We start from the raw sequence: 22,799 nt of genomic DNA, 5'->3' as shown, positions 1-22,799 counted from the left end.
CTCCTGCCAAGTCCTGCAGCCAGGCACAGCTTGTTCTCTGAGCCTCTGCTGTGGATTTTATGTTGGTGGTTTCCTCTGGGCAGATCCCACCCTTCCACATCTTTCTCCTCTAGGAGCAGCAGGAAAATCCTGGAGCTGGAGCCGCTAGGAGCCTTTCCCAGGCTGGTGACTGTGGCTGCCTTGGCTGCATTGGGCTCAGTCTCCACCTGGGGAAGTTGAATCACCCGCTTGGGCTCCCAAGCTGACAAAGGCACTGGCCTCACATGTCCCAGTACAGGGCTGCCAAAATCACATCTGTGACTTGGGGAGCTGCTCCATACTCCCCTTGACAAGACAGTGGCAATGCTGATGTTCGATGCTAATAATAGGAGAAACAGGCAGGGCTATGGAAACTATTTGTATTAATGGCACAGTTCTGTAAACCTAAATTTTTAAAAAAATTCTTATCCAAGAATATGTGTTTTGTTTCATTTTATTTTATTGATTTTAGAGAGAGGGAAGGAAAGAGAAAAGGAGGGAGAGAGAGAGATGAGAGAGAAATATCCACTGGCTTCCTCCCATGCACACTCCGACGGGGATATAATCCACAACCTGGGTATGTGACCTGACCTGGAATTGAACCCACCACCTTTTGGTGTACAGACGATGCTTCAACCAAATGAGCCGCACAGGCCAGCACTAAACCTAAAAGGTTTTTTTAATATTTTTTATTTTTTAAAAATGAAGTGAGAGAAACCAGACATGAAAGGCCACACAGTGTGTGATCCCATCTGTGTGAAATGTCCAGAACAGTCACATCCAATGGGACAGCAAGTGGGTTCATGGTTTTCAGGCGCTGGGGAGGGCAAGGGGAGTGACTGCTGATGGGGATGAGGCTTCTTTTGGGGGTGATGGAATGTTCTAAAATTAGATTGAGGTAGTGGTGATGGTTGCACAGCATGGTAAATGTACTAAATGACATTGAATTTAAGTACCAATCAGAAAGAATATATGCATGCCTATGTTCATAGCAGCATTATTTACAATAGCTGAGATCTAGAAATAGCCCAGGTGCCCATCAGTAGATGAATGGATAAAAAAGCTGTGATACCACATCCACAAGTGACACTCAAGGGGCGCCCTTGGTGAACACCAAAGCTCCACTGAAGTAAGTCCTGCTCCATAGGGGTGTCTCCAGCACAGAGGTCTTTGGCTGTAGCTGCAGCTGGTCCTCACAGCTGATTGGCCTGGGGGTCAATTCCTCCCAGTGACACCGACAGCAACCAAGGCTCAACTACAACAGGACAGTGCACACAGCCCACACAGGGGAGCACCTAGAAGCCCAGCTCAGGGGACTGGGGAGGCTGAGCCACTGGACACTACAGGACACCTACTACACAAAGCCACTCTACAAATAACAGGAGACATAGCAGCTCTATCTAATACATAGAAACAAACACCTGGAAGCAGCCAAAATGTGGAGGTAAAGGAACATGTCACAAAGGACAGAACAGAAGAAATCTCCAGAAAAAGAACTAAATAGAACCAAGCAAGCTAACATACAGAGTTCAGAATTACAGTTATAAGGATACTCAAGGGTATTAATAAGACTATTAAGAAAACAAGTGAAACCATTGATGACCTAATAAAGTACCAATCAGAAATGAAGGCTACAGGACTGAAATGAAGAATAATTTACAGGGAATCAACAGTAGAGTAGAGGACACTGAGAATCAAATCAGCAGTTTGGAACATGAGGAAACAAAAAACACCCAACCAGAAGAGCAAAAAGAAAAAAGAACCCAGAAATATGAAGAAGTATAAGGAGCCTCTGGGACAACTTCAAGAGGCCCAACATTCATATTATTGGGGTGATAGAAGGGAAAGAAAGAGACCAAGAAATTAAAAACCTATTTGAAAAAATAATTACAGAAAACTTCCCTACCTGGGGAAAGGAATAGACTTACAAGTCCAGGAAGCACAGAGGGTCCCAAACAAGAGGAACCCAAAGAGGCCCACAGCAAGACACATCATAATTAAAATGCCAAAGGTTAAAAACAAAGAGAGACTCTTAAAAGCAGCAAGAGAAAAGCAACTAGTTACCTACAAGGGAGCACCCATACGACTGTCAGCTGATTTCTCAACAGAAACCTTGCAGGCCAGAAGGGAGTGGCAAGAAATATTCAAAGTGATGAAAAACAAGAACCTACAACCAAGATTGCTCTACCCAGCAAAGCTGTCATTTAGAATTGAAGGTCAAATAAAGAGCTTCACAGATAAGAAAAAGCTAAAGGAGTTCATCACCGCTGTACCAGCACTACAGGAAAAGTCAAAGAGTCTTCTTTAAGAAGAAGTTAATGAACAAAAGAATCTGACGAACTAAATAGATCCAGAGACATTGACGCATGCAACAGACGATCATATTTCAGAGGAAAGAGGGATGGGGGGTGGAGGGTGGGAAGAGATTAACCAAAAAAGCTATATGCATATATGCATAACCCATGGACACAGTTAATAATGGGGTGAAGGCCTGGGGAGGGGGTGGGAGCAAAGTGGAGGGGTCATGTGGGGAGAAAACTGGGGCACCTCTAATACTCTCAACAATAAAGATAAATTAAAACAAACAGACAAACAAAAAAAAAACCAACAAAAAAAACCCCACCTGTTTCCCAGCCCTGGCTGGGTGGCTCAGGGAGTTGGAGCATTGCTCCTGCACCAAAGGGTTATGAGTTAGATTCCCAGTCAGGGAACAGGCCTAGGTTGCCAGTTTGATCCCTGGTTGGGGCACGCGTGGGAGGCAACCAATGAATGTTTCTCTCATACACTGATGATGTCTCCCTCCCCTCCCCTCCCCTCCCCTCCCCTCCCCTCCCCTCCCCTCCCCTCCCCTCCCCTCCCCTCCCCTCCCCTCCCCTCCCCTCCCCTCCTTTTTCCTGTCTAAAATTCAATAAAAGCTTATCCTTGGTGAGACTAAGCGAGACTAAGACCAGGACAGGCCACCAAGCTTCCTCTGGTTGCCTCTGGAGATGGGAGAATGAAGGATGATAAGAGATGGGATGGGGTGATCCCCAGGGAAGGTGTGTCAAGGGGATTAGTGACTCGACAGGGAGGAAAGCTTGCACAAGTCCCCAAGTCTGGGAGGTGAGGGCTGGCCCCCTCTCTGCCCCAGCCCTCAGGGCAGTAAGTCCCTTCTCAGTAAGTTTACTGAGTGCTTGCCATCTACCAGGCCCACAAATTCGATCCCATGATCCTTTCAATTTTATTAAGAAGAAATTCGCCCTTTTATTTATTTATTAATTTTTTTACTTAAAACATTTTTAAAATATTTTACTGTTGACACTATTACAGGTGTGCCCATTTTTCCCTTTCTTGCCCCTCTCCACCCAGCACCCGCCCCTCTCCTCCCCTCTAGCCATCACCACATTGGTGTCTGTGTCCATGGGTTACTCATGGCTTACGCATATATATTCTTTTTTTAAATTTATTTTTATTGTTGAAATTATTACAGATATCTCCTTTTTCCCCCATTAACCCCCTCCTCCCCACTCTCTCCCCCTCCCCAGGCCCTCACCGCACTATTGTCTGAGTCCATGGGTTATGCCTATATGCATATAAGTTCTTTGGTTAATCCCTTCCTGATCCCCCCCCCCCCTTCCCTCTGAGAATCATCAGTCTAATCCATGCTTCCATGTCTCTGGATCTATTTTATTTGTCAGTTTATTAGATTCCATGTATAAGGGAGATCATGTGATATTTGTCCTCTGACTGGCTTATTTCACTTAGCATAATAATCTCCAGGTCCATCCACACTGTCTCAAAGAGTAAGAAATCCTTTGTCTTTACAGCTGCATAGTATTCCATGGTGTAAATGTACCACACCTCTTTTTTTTTTTTTGCTTCTTTGTATAAGTTTTGTTTTTCGTTTTTTTATTTTACTTTATTTTAAATTTATCTTTATTGTTGAAAGTATTACAGGTGTCCCATTCCCCCCACCCCCTCCAAATGACCCCCTCCACTGCACTCCCACCCCCTCCCCAGGCCTTCACCCTGTTATTGACTGTGTCCATGGGTTATGCATATATGCATATAGCTTCTTTGGTTAATCCCATTCCCACCCTCTAGCCCCCTTCCCTCTTTCCTCTGAAATATCATCTGTTGCATGCGTCAGTGTCTCTGGATCTATTTAGTTCATCAGGTCCTTTTGTTCATTAGCTTTTCTCTTGCTGCTTTTAAGATTCTCTCTTTGTCTTTAACCTTTGGCATTTTAATTATGATATGTCTTGCTGTGGGCCTCTTTGGGTTCCTCTTGTTTGGGACCCTCTGTGCTTCCTGGACTTGTAAGTCTATTCCTTTCCCCAGGTAGGGAAGTTTTCTGTAATTATTTTTTCAAATAGGTTTTTAATTTCTTGGTCTCTTTCTTTCCCTTCTATCACCCCAATAATATGAATGTTGGGCCTCTTGAAGTTGTCCCAGAGGCTCCTTATACTTCTTCATATTTCTGGGTTCTTTTTTCTTTTTGCTCTTCTGGTTGGGTGTTTTTTGTTTCCTCATGTTCCAAACTGCTGATTTGATTCTCAGTGTCCTCTACTCTACTGTTGATTCCCTGTAAATTATTCTTCATTTCAGTTTGTGTAGCCTTCATTTCAAATTGGTACTTTATTATGTTATCGATTTTCTCAGTTATTTCCCTAACAGTCTGCTTAAACATCCTTATAACCATTACTCTGAACTCTCTGTTAGTTTGCTTGGCTCTATTTCATTTAGTTCCTCTTCTAGAGATTTCTTCTGTTCTTTCCTTTGTGACATGTTTCTTTGCCTCCACATTTTGGCTGCTTCCAGGTGTTTGTTTCTATGGATTAAGTAGAGCTGCTATGTCTCCTGGAATTGGCAGAGTGGCTTTGTGTAGTAAGTGTCCTGTAGTGTCCAGTGGCTCAGCCTCCCCAGTCACCTGAGCTGGGCTTCTAGGTGCTCCCCTGTGTGGGCTGTGTGCACTGTCCTGTTGTAGTTGAGCCTTGGTTGCTGTTGGTGTCACTGGGAGGAATTGACCCCCAGGCCTATCAGCTGTGAGGACCAGCTGCAGCTACAGCCAAAGACCTCTGTGCTGGAGACACCCCTATGGAGCAGGATTTACTCCAGTGGAGCTTTGGTGTTCATCAAGTGCACCCCTTGAGTGTCACTCGTGGATGTGGCAGGGTTGTAATCCAGCGTGGTCGAGTCTTACCACCAGGTGCACTGTCTCTGAGGCCTCCTGGGAGGTGCAAAGTCAGCCTGTGCCAGTGCCTTGCCCAGGGCCACCCAGCATGAGCTACACAGCAAACGATAGTTGGCTGCTACTTGTGCTGGGCTTGGAGGTGTCCAGGAGAGGCCAAGCTATGAGCCAGTGCAGGCTGCTGCTAGTGCCAGGCCTGGGGCCACTTATCAAGCCTTATGGGGCCCACTGCTGCTTGTTTGACAGATTTTAGGAAAGTCCTAAGCATGAGGCTGGAGAGGCCACTTGCACAGAAAAGCCCCTGGAAATGGCCTGGGTGAGCTGCAGGTGGGGAGGGGCGGGGCCTCTGGGAATCAGGGGGCGGGGCCAGAGGTGTGGGTCAGGTGCTGGCGATTCAAACATGGCGCCTGCCTGCGGGCTGTGTGCGGGGAGGACTCGCCACAGGAGCCACGGCCCCTGCCAGCCCTTCTGCCTGGGAGGCAGCTGTCCGTCCACCTCTCACCCCAATTTCAGGCAGGTTAGTTCCTCCCCGAGTGTCCCGGGTCCTTTCAGGCTGCTGCCCGGGGCTGGGCTCAGAGGGAGCGTCCGAGTGAGTCCGTGCCGGGCCCTTTAGAGGAGCTGCTGGGGCTCCCGCAGCCTCCGCGACCCTCAGGGACAGTCCCTGCTGGTTTCACAGCCCGAAGGTGTGGGGACGTCTCTTCCCAGCCTGGAGCCCTGGCTGGGGGCCTGCTGTGGGGCTGGACCCCTCCCTCCTCTGGGAAACCTCCACCCCGAGATTCCCTCCTGGGTTTAACCCGCGGCACCGGGTGTGGGCCCGCAGCCCGTCTCTGATTCAGCCCCGACCCGCCCGCGTCTCCGCCCCTCCTACCGCTCTCGATGCTCCTTCAGCTCCCTGGTTGCGGGGCTTCTGTGCAGCCAGATCTCAGGAGGCTCTGAGTGACGGTGGTTCTGTATTTTAGCTGTAATTTTGATGTGGTTGCGGGAGGCGGCGGGTGCAGCTGTTACCAGGCCGCCATCTTATTTCTCCTCCGGGAAACGGGTTTAAAGCAAAGCGTGATGGAATCAATCCAGATGTGAGGGACAGTGTACCACATGGTACAGAGCCTGATGGGATGAGCTGGGGCAAGGGGATGGAAGGGTCAGTTTCTAGGGCTGGGGACACTTGGGTGAGCACAGGGCTTTGCGCAACCCTCCTAATTTGCCTCTGGGGTGTGGACAGCTGGCTGGAGTCTGGTGGCTCTGGTCCCCACTCTGGGCCGTGTTCGTTCCCTCTGTCCAAACCACATACTGCTCCTCCCCATGTAGAGTTTGGGGTTTGTGGGCAAACATAGGAAGATGCCATGGAATTTCCATCATGTAATGTGAGGGCAACAGCTTAAACTCTCCCCTGCCTCGGTTTCCCTTTTGTGACCTCCTGTGAGACTGCAGAAAGCTCAGATACCAATGACAGGGAGTTTGCCCTGTGTTGCACACTTGGCTTGGGGCCATGGAGGCCTCCGGGGTCTGGAGTCCCAGGACCCCCGTGCCAAAAGCCTTTGGGGAGTTTCCAGAAAGAGGTTAGCAAGTCCCCAGAACAGATTGGCAAAATGACAAATGGGGATCCACTGGTGTTACTAGAGTTTTATCTGTACGTTCAAAGTGGCACCCACCCCACAGATGCAGGGGCCATATAAGGGTTGTGGGTTCCAGCCCTGGTGATTTCTGGCCCAAGGTCATCATCCCAGTGACTCAACTCTGTCCAACTTGTAGACTTTCATTGTGGACCACAGTCCCTGTCTCCCAGGATGGTTTTACCCCTTGCTGCGGCTTGGTGCCAAGCACACAATGTCAAGAAATCAGCTCACAACCTCTCCAAATTGGGGCCAGAACCAAGGAGGGTGAGCAAGACCTTCACCTAGGCAGAAAATTTAATAGGGCACCAAAAAAACTCAGTCATCATGATAATATGTACTGTGAGGTGTGTTTTTAATGGCGTCAAAAGAGGCTTTGATTTTTTTTTAAAAAAACACACTCACCCAAGGATATGTTTTTATTGATTTTAGAGAGAGGAAAGAAGAAGAAGAGAGAAACTTCGATCAGCTGCCTCCTATATGCACCTCAACCAGGGACTACCCAAAACCTGTGTATGTGCTCTGATCAGAAATGGAATCCACAAGCCTTCTGTGCACAGGATGATGCTCTAACCAACTGAGCCACACTAGCCAGGGCTGTGCTGTGAGTTTTTGCAGTGACTATTGTAGATTCACATGCAGTTGCAAGAAATAACATTTTGCCCAGTTTTCCCCAGCGGTAACATTTTACAAAACTCTGTTACAATGTCACAACTGCAATATCCACATTGCTATAATACATTACGGGGAAATACCCACTTTCACCTGTATCCACTGTGTGTGTATACAGTTCCTTGCTTGTCCACCCTCAGGTCTCAAAGCAAATAGTGCATGTATGCAACCTCAGGAAACTCAGCTTACCCTCTGTTCTCATCTGGAAATGGAAGCATATCAGACTGGACTGTCGAACTGGGTGGCTTCTAGCAGAACTTTCTGGCATGATGGACATGTTCTCCATCTGCACTAATACCGCAGTCTCCAGCCACAGGTGATGTGGCTGATGAGAATGAGAAACAGAATGCTTTGGTCACTTAATTTTTATTGATTTAAATTTATATAGCCCAGCAGGGCTTCTGGGGCCCTGGTGGGGAACATAAGTCCATCCCTCCCTTTTTAAGAAAAGAGGCTCGGCCTCTGCATTGTCTTGGGTTTTGCCCCAAGTCTTTGGTTGGTCCCCAGTGCTCATGTCTTCTGTCTGTTTGTCCTCTTGGGCACACAGTTAGTGCTTAATTAATGCTCGTGGAGGGAGAGGCCAAGTGACTGAGGTCTCTGGATGGCTTTCTAACCCCCACTCTGTTCCCTCTGTGTGAGATTGGGCTTGCCCTTGCCCAGGCCTCATTTTTCCCATCCGTAAAATGGGGTGGGGACATCCTCCTGTCTTCCACACCCCTCACTGGCATAGTTCCTCCGAATTTCAAGCTCTATGATGGCCACCTGGGTTAATACACTCTGCAGCAGTGTGTGGCACCTGGGTGGGGTCACCAGGACCTCCACTCAAGAGCGAGGGCTGGAGACAGGGACCCAGTGGGAATGGAGCACCCTGAACCCCTGCATTTGGGGCTTGGGGTGGGGAGGGCCACTCCATGCATCCCAAGAAGAGAGGAGGAGGCAGTTTCAGATGGGGAAACAGGATGAAGCAGTCAAGTCACTTGCCCACAGGCAAACAGCTAATGTGTCTACAATTGGAGGGGGTTCTCCAGAAGTTTCTTTTTATTTCATTCAGATCTCCTCTGCCTGTCCACCTCTCTTTCTTTACTTGATCCTGGCCTCCTCTCTCCTCTCTGCCTTCTAATCATAAAGTAATATGTATTTGCCGTATACCCAGAACTATTTTATTTCCCAGAATGAAAATATATAAAATATATTTGTGCTGTGGGTTTTAATAAATCTGTAAGTGGATAAATAAGGTGTCCACCCTGGGAGGAGGCAGCGATTATGGTTTTCCTCCCCATGGGGTAGAGGAGGCCGGATCGCACAGTCTCTGCCTACAGAGGACTTCTCCCACTTCGTCCTGGTATGTCAGGTGATGTCACTGTCACCAGAAGGGCTGTGACTGTGGTTTGTTTTGCCTTCTCAGTTGGACAGGTCCTGGCACCTGATCCTTCCCTTTGGTGGCCAGGTGGCAGATGGAAGCTGGGGAGGGCTGATTTCTCCGTGGAAACAGTAAGAATTTAAGAGTTAGTGTTTAATGGGGACAGAGTGTTAGTTTGGGAAGATGAGAAAGTTCTGGAGCCGAATGGTGGGGTTGGTTGCACAACAGTGTGAATGAACTTAATGCCCCTGAGCTGTGCACTTAAAAGTGGTTAAGATGGTAAAGTTATGTTATGTGTATTTTACTACAATAAAAAAAAAGTAAAGTTAACCAAACAAACCCCACATAGGCTTATTTTTGGCTCCATTTCTAGATGGCTGGCGCCCATCTGTCCCCATCTCCCCACTCCCAGGTGAATAGCCTCCAGTGGGACAGAAGGGCCAGACTTCTGGAGGGACCTTCCCTGGCCAGTCATGTCCCTTCTGTTCATAACTCATTGGCCAGACCATTCACAAGAGCCCACCCAACCCCAAGGAGTTAGGGGTGTAGCTCCATGGTGCTGCAGAGAGCCCCTAGAGCATGTGGAGAAGAGCAGCCCTGGCACCCCACCTGGGGTTGGTCTGCTTCTCCAAGGCATGGCCATGTCCCTGTGCCATGGGACTGGCTCTGCAGCTGGGGATAGGGCAAGAGCTGCACCTGGGATGGGGACTGGGATGGGGGAGCTTTCCAGAGAAAGGGTGTGACACCAGCAATTGAAGGACAAAGTGACCCCATGGAGAGAAACAGGTGGGGCAGGCAGGACCCCAAGCTGCCATTTCCTTCAAGTCACCAGCCAGTCAGGACAGAAGCAACACCTGCTTTATAGACAGGCAGGCAAAGGTCCCTTTCACTCAGTTGCCCTTGGGTTCACAAACCCAGTGAGTCCAAATGGGGGACCTGCTCAGTTGATACTGTGGAAAACAGAACACAGATGCTGAAGTCCTGTGGCCTCTGCCCTCCTCAGATGGCAGCAACGAGTATCTCCAGATTTTGTGGAGCTGGCCTCCGGCCTGTCCCTTGTAACATATGCCACGCACCTTTTCCCAGTGTTGCCTCTGGAAGAGACGTTATGACTCTTTGATGCAACCTCTGCTAAGTGGGTGGAAAGCAAACCTCAGTGCTAGGCCTTGTCTCTAAGGAGAGAACCTGGTTACCTGGAGGATTTTGGATTTTCCGCATCCTGAAGAGATAAGTGTGAGGAGGGGTAAAGGTGGGATCCCATCACTTTGGCTCAGGTGCCCCCACTCGTTTACCTAAGGTTCCTGAGAGCTGCACAATCCTTCCTGAACAGGGTGCGGTTCTTCTAGAACATTCCAGCTTTTCAATACTCAGTCCTGTAGTATAACGGTCAACCTCAAAGCTTGTAAAACAGGTCACTGAGTGAATTTGACATAGGGAACAGAATTTGCTGCTCAGCTGAGTTGTAAACAAATCAATGCATCAATCAGATAGGTCACTCTGACTCTCGTAGGACCTTCCATTTATTTGAAGAACCACAGATCCCCAGTTGGAGTTTTTACCCTTGATATCCATTTTGGGCCAGGGTTCCCAAAAGCAGACCTGAGACAAGGACTCATCCTTGGACTAGAGCGATGCAAGTAGTGTGGCTACAATTCATGTGATGACATCAGTGACCTGGCTCCCCTTTCATGACTCTGCTAATTATCTCAACACTGCTGAAATTCTTATCAAGAATTTCATGGAGAGCCCTGGCCGGTGTGATTCAGTGGTTAGAGCATCAGCCTGTACACCAAAGGATCATGGGTTTGATTCCCTGTCGAGGGCACACACCTGGGTTGCAGGTTTGATCCCTAGCCCCAGTCAGAGCGCTTGTGAGAGGCAACCAATAGATGTGAGATCTCTCACACCCATTGATGTTTCTCTCTTTCTCTCTTTCCCACTCCTCCCCTCCCACTCACTCTAAAAATCTATGGAAAAAATATCCTCGGATGAGACTGGCAAAAAACCCCAAAACCACAAAAAGAATTTAATGGAGAACTTTGAACTCCTGGCTGGTCTCAGTTGAAGATGACTCCTTCCTTTCCCCAAACCCAGTCACATACTCAATTCATGACCTGACAGGGGCCATGCTGTCCCTGTGAGTGAATATTCCATTCTGTGCACAGGCATATCCCACAGTCAGAATGGGTGCGAGACTATAAATGGCCCAAAGATTAAAACCAGGTAGAGTGGCCTGAGTAGTTCAGTTGGTTATAGCATTGTCCCAATATGTCAAGGTTGTGGTTTCGATCCCTGGTCAGGGCACATACAAGACTCAACCAATGAATGCATAAGTAAGTGGAACAACAAATTGATGTTTATCTCCCTTTTTCTCTCTAAAATCAATTTTTAAAAATTTTTAATAAAAAATAAATCCAGGCAGAGTGCACTGGCATCAGCCACCTGGCATGGGCCCTACCTATTTGGGGTCACAGACCCAGGTGTAGGAGGTCCCCCTCCTGGGCCAGGATGTCAAGGAGAAGACTGGGTTGGCTTGATAAAAGAGTTTCCACCTTCGATCCCAGCTAATATAGGCCAAGTAGAATCAAGCAGCATCGACCCACAGCTGATCTCATTGCCAAACTTCTGATGTGTGGGGGAAGAAAATCTTTACCCTCTTATATTCTGTATCTGGGGGCCAGCAAAAGGTGTTTTAACAGGAGGCATTATTAATTTACAACTTTATTAGTTAAACTTATTAATTTTTAATTTTACATGCTTGGGGCATTATAGAAATAAGTGAATGCCCAAAGGAACTGTGAGGTTTGAGAGCTTACATACATAGTAACAAGGGAAGAGAGGGACACAATGGCCACTTATGGCAGAGCAAATGAATTTTAGGAAAGAAAAATGAGCCCTCAGGAGAAAAGACAGGAGGTATAACAGTTTGTGACAAAGTCTGTCTGGGAGTGGCTCCGACTTCTCTTTTCCAAGAAGAGAAAATTAGAGTTGATCCGAGGAAGGGATTTATTACAATTTTTTTTTCAAGAGGCTCTGCTTTTGGGCAGATAAGAGATTTCAGGAACTCAAATGCCTTTAGCTCAAAATAATTCTTACGCCAAAGTAGAATATTTTGGGTTGACATATCCTGGTCCCCTGGAGTTGCTCTCCCCCCAATTTTTTGCTAACTGTCCAATATTTTTTCTTCAATATAAGGCACTTTTGGTGTGAATGACATCCCTGTGTTACAGCCCCAGTGTCCTAGAGTCAGGGCGGTGGGATGAGAAATGATATCATCCCACCTTGCTGGCCAATGAGGGTTTATAGAAATTGTAGAAGCTACAGAAATAAATTTAAATTCCTGGGATTGGGCACCATATCTGAATCTCCATCAACCTGGCTATCATTGTTCACCCAGCCCTGTTGATTCCCTGAGATCTTGTGCCACCCAACTTGCAGGCCCACCCAAGCTGTTTCCAGAGGCTTTTCCATTCTAATGGTCTATCTTGGCTCATGCTTCAGACTTTGCTAAAATCTCTCAAACAAGCAATATCTGGCCTTGGCATGCCCCATACCTCTCATTAAGTGGCTCCAGGCCCAGCACTAATGGCAGTTGGCCTTGGTTGGCCTCTCCTGGGCACCTCCAAGCCCCATGCAAGTAATAGCCATCTGCAGATCATTTTATAGCTCATGCCTGCTCCGTGGCCCCAGGTAGAACACAGTGGTGGCTGACCTTGGCCTGCACCTCCTGGGAGACCACAGAGCCAGCACACAGAGTGAACAGCTTCAGACCATGTTGAAGCACCACCCAACTACCTCCACAAATGGCACACTCCAGGGGCAGACCCAGCAGGTACCAGAGCCTTGCTGAAGTAAATAATGCTCCATGGGATGGGCCCCTGCATAGCTGATCCTCCACAGTGTTCGCAGCCAGTACTTGCAGCCAATTGGCCTGGGGATAGATCCCTCCCATTGAAGTGCCAACAGCAATCAAGGCTTAACTATAACAGGAGGGTGTCCACAACCCACACAGGGACACACCTGCAGGGGCACAGCTTGGGTAGACAGGGAGGCTGTGTCTACAGGACACCTACTACATTAGGCCACTCTCTACCAAGCCCAGATGTAGCAGGTCTACCTAATACATAGAAACAAACACAGGGCGGCTGCCAAAAGAAAGAGACAAAGAAACACATCTCAAACAACAGAACAAAACTCCAGAAAAAGAGCTAAATAAAATGGAGACAAGCAATTACTAGATGCACAGTTCAAAACACTGTTTATAAGGATGCTCAAGGAACTTAGGGGAAGAGTAGATGAACTTAGTGAGAACTTCAACAGCATAAAAAAAGGACATGAAGGCCAGCTGGTGTAGTTCAGTGGTTGAGCATCAACCCATGAAGGCCAGCTGGTGTAGTTCAGTGGTTGAGCATCAACCCATGAACCAGGAGGTCACGGTTCAATTCCCGGTCAGGGCACATGCCTGGATTGTGGGCTCAATCCCCAGTACAGGGTTGCAGGAGACAGCCAGTTGATGATTATCTCTCATCATTGACATTTCTCTCTCTCTCCCCCTCTCCCTTCCTCTCTCTGAAATCAATAAAAACATTTTTTAAAAAGGACATGGAAACCATAAAAAAAAAGTCAGAAATAAAAGATACTCTAACTGAAATGAATAATTTACAGGGAATTAAGAGTAGAGTAGATGAGGCCAAGAATCAAATCAATGATTTGGAATATAAGGAAGCAAAAAAACACCCAATCAGAACAGCAAAAGGAATCTCAAAAAATGAGGATAGTGTAAGGAACCTCTGGGACAACTTCAAGCATACCAACGTTTGCATCATGGGGTTACCAGGAGGAGAAAAGAGAGAGCAAGAAATTAAACACCTATTTGAAAAAATGACAGATCAGTGTGGCTCAGGTGGTTAAGAGTCAACCCTTTCACCCCAAGAGGTCCCCAGTTAGATTCCCAGTCAGCGCACATGCCTGGGTTGCAGGCTCTATCCCCAATGGGGGGGGGGGGTGTGTGTGCAGGAGGCAGCTGATCGGTGTTTCTCTCATTTATATATATATCCCTCTCTCTCCATATCCCTCTTTCTCTTAAATCAATAAAATAAATAAAAAAGAGTATATAATAAAGAAAAGTGAACAAAAAGGTAAAATAGGGAAAAAAAAAAAAAAAAGAATAACAGAAAACTTCCCTTACCTGGTAAAGGAAACAGACAAACAGACATACAAGTCTAGGAAGCACAGAGAGTCCCAAACAAGAGGAACCCAAAGAGACCCACACCCAGACACATCATAATTAAAATGCAAAAGGTTAAAGGCAAAGATAATTTTAAAAGCAGCAAGAGAAAAGCAGTTAGTCCCATAGACTGTCAGCTGATTTCTCAACAGACATTTTGCAGGCCAGAAGGGAGTGGCAAGAAATATTCAGTGATGAAAAGCAAGGACCTACAACCAAGATTACTCTATCCAGCAAAGTTATAATTTAGAATCAAAGGACATATGAAGAGCTTCCCAGACAAGAAAAAGCTAAAAAAGTTCATCACTAACAAACCAGTATGAAATATAAAGGCTCTTCTTTAAGAAGAAAGAAAGCCCTGGCCAGTGTGGCTCAGTTGGTTGGGCATTAACCCTTGCACGAAGGGGTTGCTGGTTCAATTCCTGGTCAAAGCACCTGCCTAGGTTGCAGGTGGGGGCATACAGGAGGAAGCCAATTGACTTTGCATCTCAAATCCATGCTTCTCTCCCTTCCTCTTTCTTTAAAAATCAAGAAACAATTCTTTTTTTAAAAATTATTTTTTAATCCTCACTCCAGAATATTTTTTTCATTGCTTTTCAGAAAGAGTGGAAGGAAGAGAGAGAGAGAGAAACATTGACCCGAGAGACACATTGATTGGTTGCCTCCCATGCAGGGATTTAGCCTGCAACTGAGGTATGTGCCCTTGGCCAAAATCAAACCTGAACCCCAGGACCCTTCAGTCTGCAGGCCAGTGCTCCAACCACTGAGCCAAACTGGCTAGGGCAAGAAACAATTTTTTTCTTTTTCTTTTTAAAAATATATCTTTATTGATTTCAGAGAGAGGAAGGGAGAGGGGGAGAGAGAGATAGAAATATCAATGATGAGAGAGCCGTCATTGATTGGCTGCCTCCTGCACGCCCCCTGACTGGGAATCAACCCCGCATTCCGGGCATGTGCCCTGACCTGGAATTGAACCTCGATCTGCTGGATCCTAGGTCGATGCTCAACTACTGAGCCACACCAGGTTGGGCAAGAAACAATCCTTTTAAGCACCCATGGGTCCTTAAAAACATATTAAGAAGGGAAAAAAGATTAAAAATATGAACAATAATATGGCAATAAATACACATATTAACAACTGGATCTAAACAACAAAATAAACAAGCAAAACATCAGTCCATCCATCCATCCCTGGGATTGGCTGTGTAAATAGCGCCCTCTAGAGGCCACGTCTGGCCTAGGGGGAGCTGTGAAGTTCAAAGACCTCTGGGTGAGAAACTCACACTGGGGGCAGGTGTTTGATCAGCGAACAGCAAGAAATGTCAATAAGGTGAGGAAAAAAAGACTTGGTGACCTTCCCTTGTCACCCCTGGGGCCAGGATGGGCTCACTTTATGCACTCACAGCTAATTCTGTATCTTGGAGAAGATGCCAGACGTGAAGGTAGAAATGTAATATTATGTCAACTGAACTTAACTGAGATACGGTTTACTTACAGTGACCTACACAGATCCTAAGTATAGTTTGATGAATAATTTAGGCAGGAACTTACATCACCCCCCATGCACACCACTAAGATCTGGAACAGCCCTGGCCGGTAGCTCAATTGGTTGGAGCATCATCCTGTACACCAAAGGTCGCGGGTTCGATCTCTGGTTGGGGAGCATACAGAATGCAACTGATCACCATGTTTCTCTTTCACATTTATTTCTTTTTCTCTCCCTTCCTCTCTCTAAAATCAATAAAAAAGCATATCCTTGGGTTAGAATTTTTTTTTTAAGATCTAGAACATTCCTGTCTCCCAGAAAGTTCCCTCTATTCCTCACAGAAGTTGTGCCTGTTCCAGAAATCCATCTAGTTGGAACTACATATGATGTCCTCAACGTCTGGCAAAAGACTGTGACCTTGCAAATGTATGACATGAGGTAAGAAAGTTCCTGTTGAGAGAAATTTTAAACATTTTTTTTTTTTTTTTTTTACTTAAAACCAAAACTTCATTGGACATGGGAGTGTGATAGATTTAAAAAATAAATACAGAACATGTAAATTATACCTCAAAAGTAATTTAACTACCTTTGACCACCCATGGGTCCTTAAAATGGTGATTTGAAATAGCATGGTCATCAATTCTGAACTTTTGTGTTTCATGCTGATTTTGTTTAGAAAAGACAGTCTTGCTAATGAGGAAGATGCTCTCTGACTGAAATGATCAGTTTCACCTTTTTAAAGGCTCTGACATTTCAAAAGGGAAGCATGGTAGTTCCCTTCTCTAATCACAGCTGAATTTTAAAAATGTATACTTACAAATTAAAACTGGTTTCAAATTTAGGGGTTCTTATGAAAAGCTTTAGTTTAAAATATAATCAAGAATAGGATATATTAACAAAATGGCATATGTCAGGGTTGAGAAATATTTTAGGATAGATAAAACTGAAAAGCCCTGCAGACAGAAGAGAAGGTATCTGAAGACAATGAAAGAATAAAATGCAAGGGAGGGATAGTTGTTAGAATAAATTATCAGAGCTAAGAGGAGATAGAATCAAGAATAACTTGTAATTCTTTTGAAAAGACAGAACTAGTAACCCAATGTACAGTATTGGAAGAGTGGCTTAACAAAATTACATTACAGTCACAAGAATGTTATGCTTCTGTTACAGTAACTGAAAAAACATAGGATATGTTTGGGTTATAATGTTAAATGGGGAAAAATAAACATAAAATGGTTTATGAGCCATTTTGGTAAAATGGTAAAATGGTTTACATAAAACAATATGTATGACTGAAAAGGAATTGTGCAATACTTAAAATTGTATTAAGATAATTAAAGGAGCATTCTGTCCTTTAATGTTGTTATATTTGTCTTCTTTCTCTTTCTTTTTTAATCCTCACCTGAGGATGTTTGGGTGTTTTTCCAATGATTTTTAGAGAGAGTGGAAAGGACGGGGAGAGAGAGAGGCAGAGAGAGAAACATTGATGTGAGAGAGACACATCGATTGGTTGCTCCCTGCATGTGCTCTGACCAGAGCCAGGGATCGAGCCTGCAACCGAGGTACATACTCTTGTCCAGAATCGAACCTGGGACCCTTCAGTCTGCAGGCCAACACTCTAACCACTGAGCCAAGCCAGCTAGGGCTGTGAAAACCTTTTTATTGTGAAATGTAATACATTTTCAGAACAGTGCATGCATGCAAATAGATAATTTAACAAGTTATTATAAAGCCAACACATGACCATTGACAGGACCTGAGTAGCCCTCCCCCACCCCTTTGCAACCTCAAGACCCATATGGACCTGGTCCTTCTTCCCCCAGTGTAGCTAGTAATTTGAATTTTATGACTGTGACTTTCTTACCTTGTTTATAGATTGACCACATAACTATGTAGCCTGAATAAATTTAGTTTTGCTTTTTTCAAATATTTATACAGTGCTCATCAGTAGATGAGTGGATATAAAAGCTGTGGTACAGTTACATAACGGAATACTATGCAGATGTAAAAAAAAAAAAAAAAGGAACTCTTACCCTTTGGGACAGCATGGATGGGCATGGAGATTATTATGCTAAGTGAAATAAGCCAGACGGTGCATGACAAATACCATGTGATCTTATTTATATGTGGAATCTAGTGAACAAAATAAACTGACTAACAGAGTAGAACTGGAGGGAGGCATGGATGGAACAGACTGACATATGTTAAAGGTGAGGGTTGTGTGGGTGACTGGATGAAGGAGGGTGAAAGATTAGCCAAAGAACATATATGCATAGTCCATGGACAAGGGCAACAGTTTGATGTTGGCCAGAGGGAGGAGTTAGGGGCTGTGTGGAAGTGACCAGGCCAGGTGAACTGGGGAACATGTGTAATAGTGGCAACAATAAAAGTATAGTGTTTTTTTAAAAAAAAATTTACATAAGTGGAATTATACTGCATGTATTATTTTGGGTCTGGTTTATTTCAATTATTCCATGTAGATGAGTGTATTCATTTCCATGACTGTATATATCCCATTGTATGAATATACGATCAGATTGACTTGAGTTATTTTCAGTTTGGGACTAGTACAAAAAAAAATGCTGCTATGAATATGTCTGGCTATATATGTGCATGTGTTTCATTAGAGTATATATCTAACAGTGAAATTGCCAGGCTGTAGTGTTTGTGTATGTTCAAATTCACTTGAAAATGCTAAACTCTTTCTCAAAGTTGTTGCATGAATTTACATCCCCACCCACCATGAGGATATGATAGTTCCCATTGGCTTGTATCTTGGCAACACTTATTAGCACACCTGAACTTTTGTTCCCAACCTGTTGGGTCTGTAGTGCTATCTCATTGTGGTTTTAATATTTATTTCCCTGTTTACTAATAAGGTTGAACACCTTTTCATAATTCATTGGCCATTTTGATTTCCCCCTTTGTGAATCATCTAGCTAAGTATAGCCCAGTTTTTAACTCGGCTGCCTGACTTTTTCTGAATGATTTCTAGGAATACTTCATAAATTCTAGATATAAGCTTTTTATCAGTTGCATGCATTACAAATATCTCCTTTGTGATTTGCCTTTTCACTCTCTTAATGGTGTCTTTGAACAGTTCTTAATTTCAATATAACCCAATGACCATTCTTTTCCTTTTTTGTTATGTGACCTATTTCAGAAATTGTTACCACAAGGTTATAAAAGTATTATCCTGCATCATATTCTACAATGTTATTGTTTTATCTTTCATATTCAGATCTGTAGTCCTCCCCAAATTGACTTATGTATGGTGTGAGGTAGGGATCATATTTTGTATTTTTTCAGTAGTGATATCCAGTTGTCCCAGCATCATTTGTTGAGAGACTTGTCCTTTCTGCACTGCTGTGCACTACCTCCTCTATTGTAAGTCAACCCTCCAGATGTGGATATGGTCTTGGGCTCCTAGTCTATCCATTTGTCTGTCCTTCAGCCCCCTTTTTAATGACTATAGCTGTTTGAGAAGTCTTGCTAGCAATACGAACAGTATTATGTGCAACGAGAATCCATCATGTACAATGATTCTATTATCCACCATCCATGCATCTCAGGGTCTCAATATCATTGGTCACTTTGCCTGAACACCCCAATACCCCATTACCAGATAGGAACTGATGGTGGAAAGCTACCAAGTGAAAAGTGTCAGGAGTCACACCACCAACAAAAAACAAGAACTTAAACAAATGGACCAAAGGACTAAGGTGGATTGTGCAGTGGCCACAAATTCCTCCCATTCCAATATCATGCCCCTTTGCAATGGGACTTTGAGGCTTCTCCCTTCCAGAGGGGCAGTCTGTCTCTCCACCCCTCTGCATCTAGGCAAGGCATGTGATTTGGTTTGATCTATAGAATGTGGCAGAAGTGAGGTGTGTGAATTAGTCCTCCATGATGTAAGGAAGTCAGGGTAGCTTCTTGAAGGCTGGGCTGCTGTGTGGAGAACTAGCCAACAGACGGCACCCATTGCCAAATATGCCAATGAAGCCATCTTGCACCTTCCAGCCCAGCCCTCCCAATCCTCTAGGTGTCTGTGGTCTCATTAATTAGCCTAGGTGAGATCAACACAAGACATGCCCAGCCATCCCACAGAATCATAAAAATGATAGTCAATTCACTCTTGTGGTCAGCAGAATAATGTCCACAAAGGTGTCCACATCCTAATCCCTAGATGCTGTGAAAATGTGACCTTCCATGACAAAAGGGACTTTGCATATGGGATGAAGTTAATGATCTTGAGGTGGGGAAATTATGCTAGATTGCTCAGGGGGCCCAGTGTGATCAAAGCGTCCCTATAAGAGAGGCAGGAGGGTCAAAGTCACAGGAGATGATTTTCATGGGTCAAACCAAGTAGTGCAGCTGCATCTAGAAGCCCGAAAAGGCAGGAAATGATTTTCCCTGGAGCCTTCAGAAGGAACGAGCCTGCCATGCCTGGAATTTAGCCCAATGAGACCCATTTCAGATTCCTGACTTCCAGAATGGTGCAATAGTAAATCTGTATTGTTTAAAGCCACTACATTTGTGAAAATTTGTTATAGCTGCCCTAGGAAACTAATACACATCCCCAGAAATTTCCCTCATGTCCCTTCCCAGCCAATTTCGGCCTGTTCAGGGAGTGAAGCCTTTAAATCTTTACATGTGTTCACAGATAACTGAAACTACCCACCAGGCAACTGTTTATACACATAACCACATAGCATCAGGGATTATTATAAGGAAGGCAAGAACAAAGTCACTTCCCTGTCTGTCATTAGCAAGAGATATTCAAAGAGACCATCAGAGCCAGCTGCATCAGTTACATGCTTTTGTCCAAAAGTAACAGAAAACCTGACTCTGCTTGCTTAACTTCATAAAGACGTTTATTAGCTCAGAGAACAAACAGCCCCAAGCTAGGGCAGCCTCCAGGCTCAGGATGGTCAAGAGAAGTTCAGCAACGTCATTTCACACCCATATTCTTTCCATTTCCCTATTCTGCCATTCTGGGGGTTAGTCTGCAGAAACTTTTCCTGGAATCCCCCACCATGCAGACTTGTCCTCTCATCTCATTAACCAGCACTGGTCACATGCTCAGTCTCTGGACTGACCAGCTGGCCAGTCATTCATGCCATGAGAGCTGCTGTGATCTTAGATCTTAATTTTCAACCAGAAGTTATTTTACATACTGTTGATACTACTGTTATGGTCTGAACTTATATTTTATATTGACAGATAAAACTAATAAGAAGTTACACAAGTTGGCCCTGGCTGGGTAGCTCAGTTGGTTAGAGTGTCATCCCGATCTGCCAAGGTTTTGGATTCAATCTCCAGTCAGGGCACATACAAGGACCAACCAAATGGTCCTTGGCCAGTGTGGTTCAGTTGGTTGGAGCGTCACTCCATACACTGAAAGGTCTCGGGCTTGATTCCAGGTCAGGGCAGATACCCAGGTTGCGGATTCGATCCCCCAGTGGGGTGCATATGGGAGGCAACCTATGGATGTTTCTCCCCCACATAGAATGTTTCTCTCTCTCTCCCTCTCCTTTCCTCTCTCTTTAAAATCAATAAAAACATAAACGTGTCCTCAGGTGAGGACTGGAAAAAAAAAAAGAATAAGCCAATGAATGCATAAATAAGTAGAACAAATCAATGTCTCTCTCTCTCCCTCTCTCTAAAAGTCAGTAAATTAAAAGAAAAGGAAATTACACAAGTTATAATCAGGATCTTAAAAAACTTATATAGTTCACCAAATGATGAAAGAAAAGAGTAAAATCATTTCTAGAGCAGGGGTCTGCAAATATTTTCTGTGAAGGGCCACAGAGTAAGTATTTTTGGCTTTGCATGCTATATGGTCTCCGAGGCAATTACTTAAGCTTTTTTTCTGGAAGCCAGGAAGCAGGTAGACAGCAAGCAAATGAATGGGCATGGCTGTGTGACAATAAAACTTTATGTAAAATAACAGGTGCTGGCCCTAGCCAGTTTGGCTCAGTGATTAGAGCATAGGCCCCTGTACCGAAGAGTCAAGGGTTTGATTCCCAGGCAAGGGCATGTACCAAGGTTGCAGGTTTGATCCCCAGCCCAGGTCAGGATGCTTGCCAGAGGCAACCAATAGATGTGAGAGATCTCACACCCATGTTTCTCTCCCCCACTTCTCCCCTTCCCCTCTTCCACTCTCTCTAAAAATCAATGGAAAAGATATACTCAGGTGAGGATAAACAAAAAATAAAAATAACAGGTGATAGGCTAGGTCAGGTGTAGTTACTAAGGACACCTGTTAAGGAGTATTGTTAGAGCTAAACTTTAAATAGCAGTATGAGCTCATGGTCTTTAAAACTTATCAACTCTGCCCGGCCGGGTGTGGCTCAGCTGTTGAGCCATCCAGGAGATGGAAGTTCAATTCTTAGGGCACACGGCTGGGTTGTGGGCTCGATCCCCAGCAGGGGGCGTGCAGGAGGCAGCTGATCAATGACTCTCTCATCATTGATATTTCTGCTGTCTCTCCCTCTCCCTTCCTCTCTCTGAAATCAATAAAAATTTTTTTTTTTAAATCAATAAAAACATACTTAGAGGAAAAACAAACTGTGTGCAATAATTGGAGAGGACTTCCCAGTGTTGAAAATACAGTCAGCAGTACTCTTTCCCACCCCAAGGAATGAGGGCTCTTTGGAACATAAGTGTTTCTGGACAAAAGAAGGTACAATATGGGTTGGAATATCTTATTGCCAGCAAACAAGGATGCTTCTTCAAGTTCTGGGGGGTGTTGAAGGCACACAGTAGCCCAGCCGAAGGTATCCCTCATCAATAATAATTACAGGTAATTAAAATTACTAGAGCCATGGCCGGGTGGCTCAGTTGGTTTGAGCATCATCTGGTACACCAAAAAGCTGCAGGTTTCAATTCCTGGTCAGAGCACATACCTAGGTTTGGGGTTCAATCCCTAGTCAGGATGCGTACAGGAGGCAACCGATCAATGTTTCTCTCTTATATCAATGTTACTCTCTCTCCCTTCCTCTCTCTAAAAATCAATAAAAACGTATCCTCCCTCAGGTGAGGATTAAAAAAAAAAAGATTCAAGTCTAAATGCCATGAATCAATAATTATCCTCAAAAAGCAGGAATCAGGATTTTCATTCTTAATTAGTCAGTAGTACTATATCCACACCTGATTTTATTTGGATGAACCATTTTTCAGCATCCCCACATAAAAAGGCTGATATCCCCTTAACCAAATGATATCTATTCAGGGTGATCCCAACTATATAAAAA

The sequence above is a fragment of the Miniopterus natalensis genome, chromosome 4 (assembly GCF_054644295.1).
Source record: "Miniopterus natalensis isolate mMinNat1 chromosome 4, mMinNat1.hap1, whole genome shotgun sequence".
Taxonomy (NCBI): Eukaryota; Metazoa; Chordata; class Mammalia; order Chiroptera; family Miniopteridae; genus Miniopterus; species Miniopterus natalensis.
Note: the sequence above shows the minus strand (reverse complement) of the source record.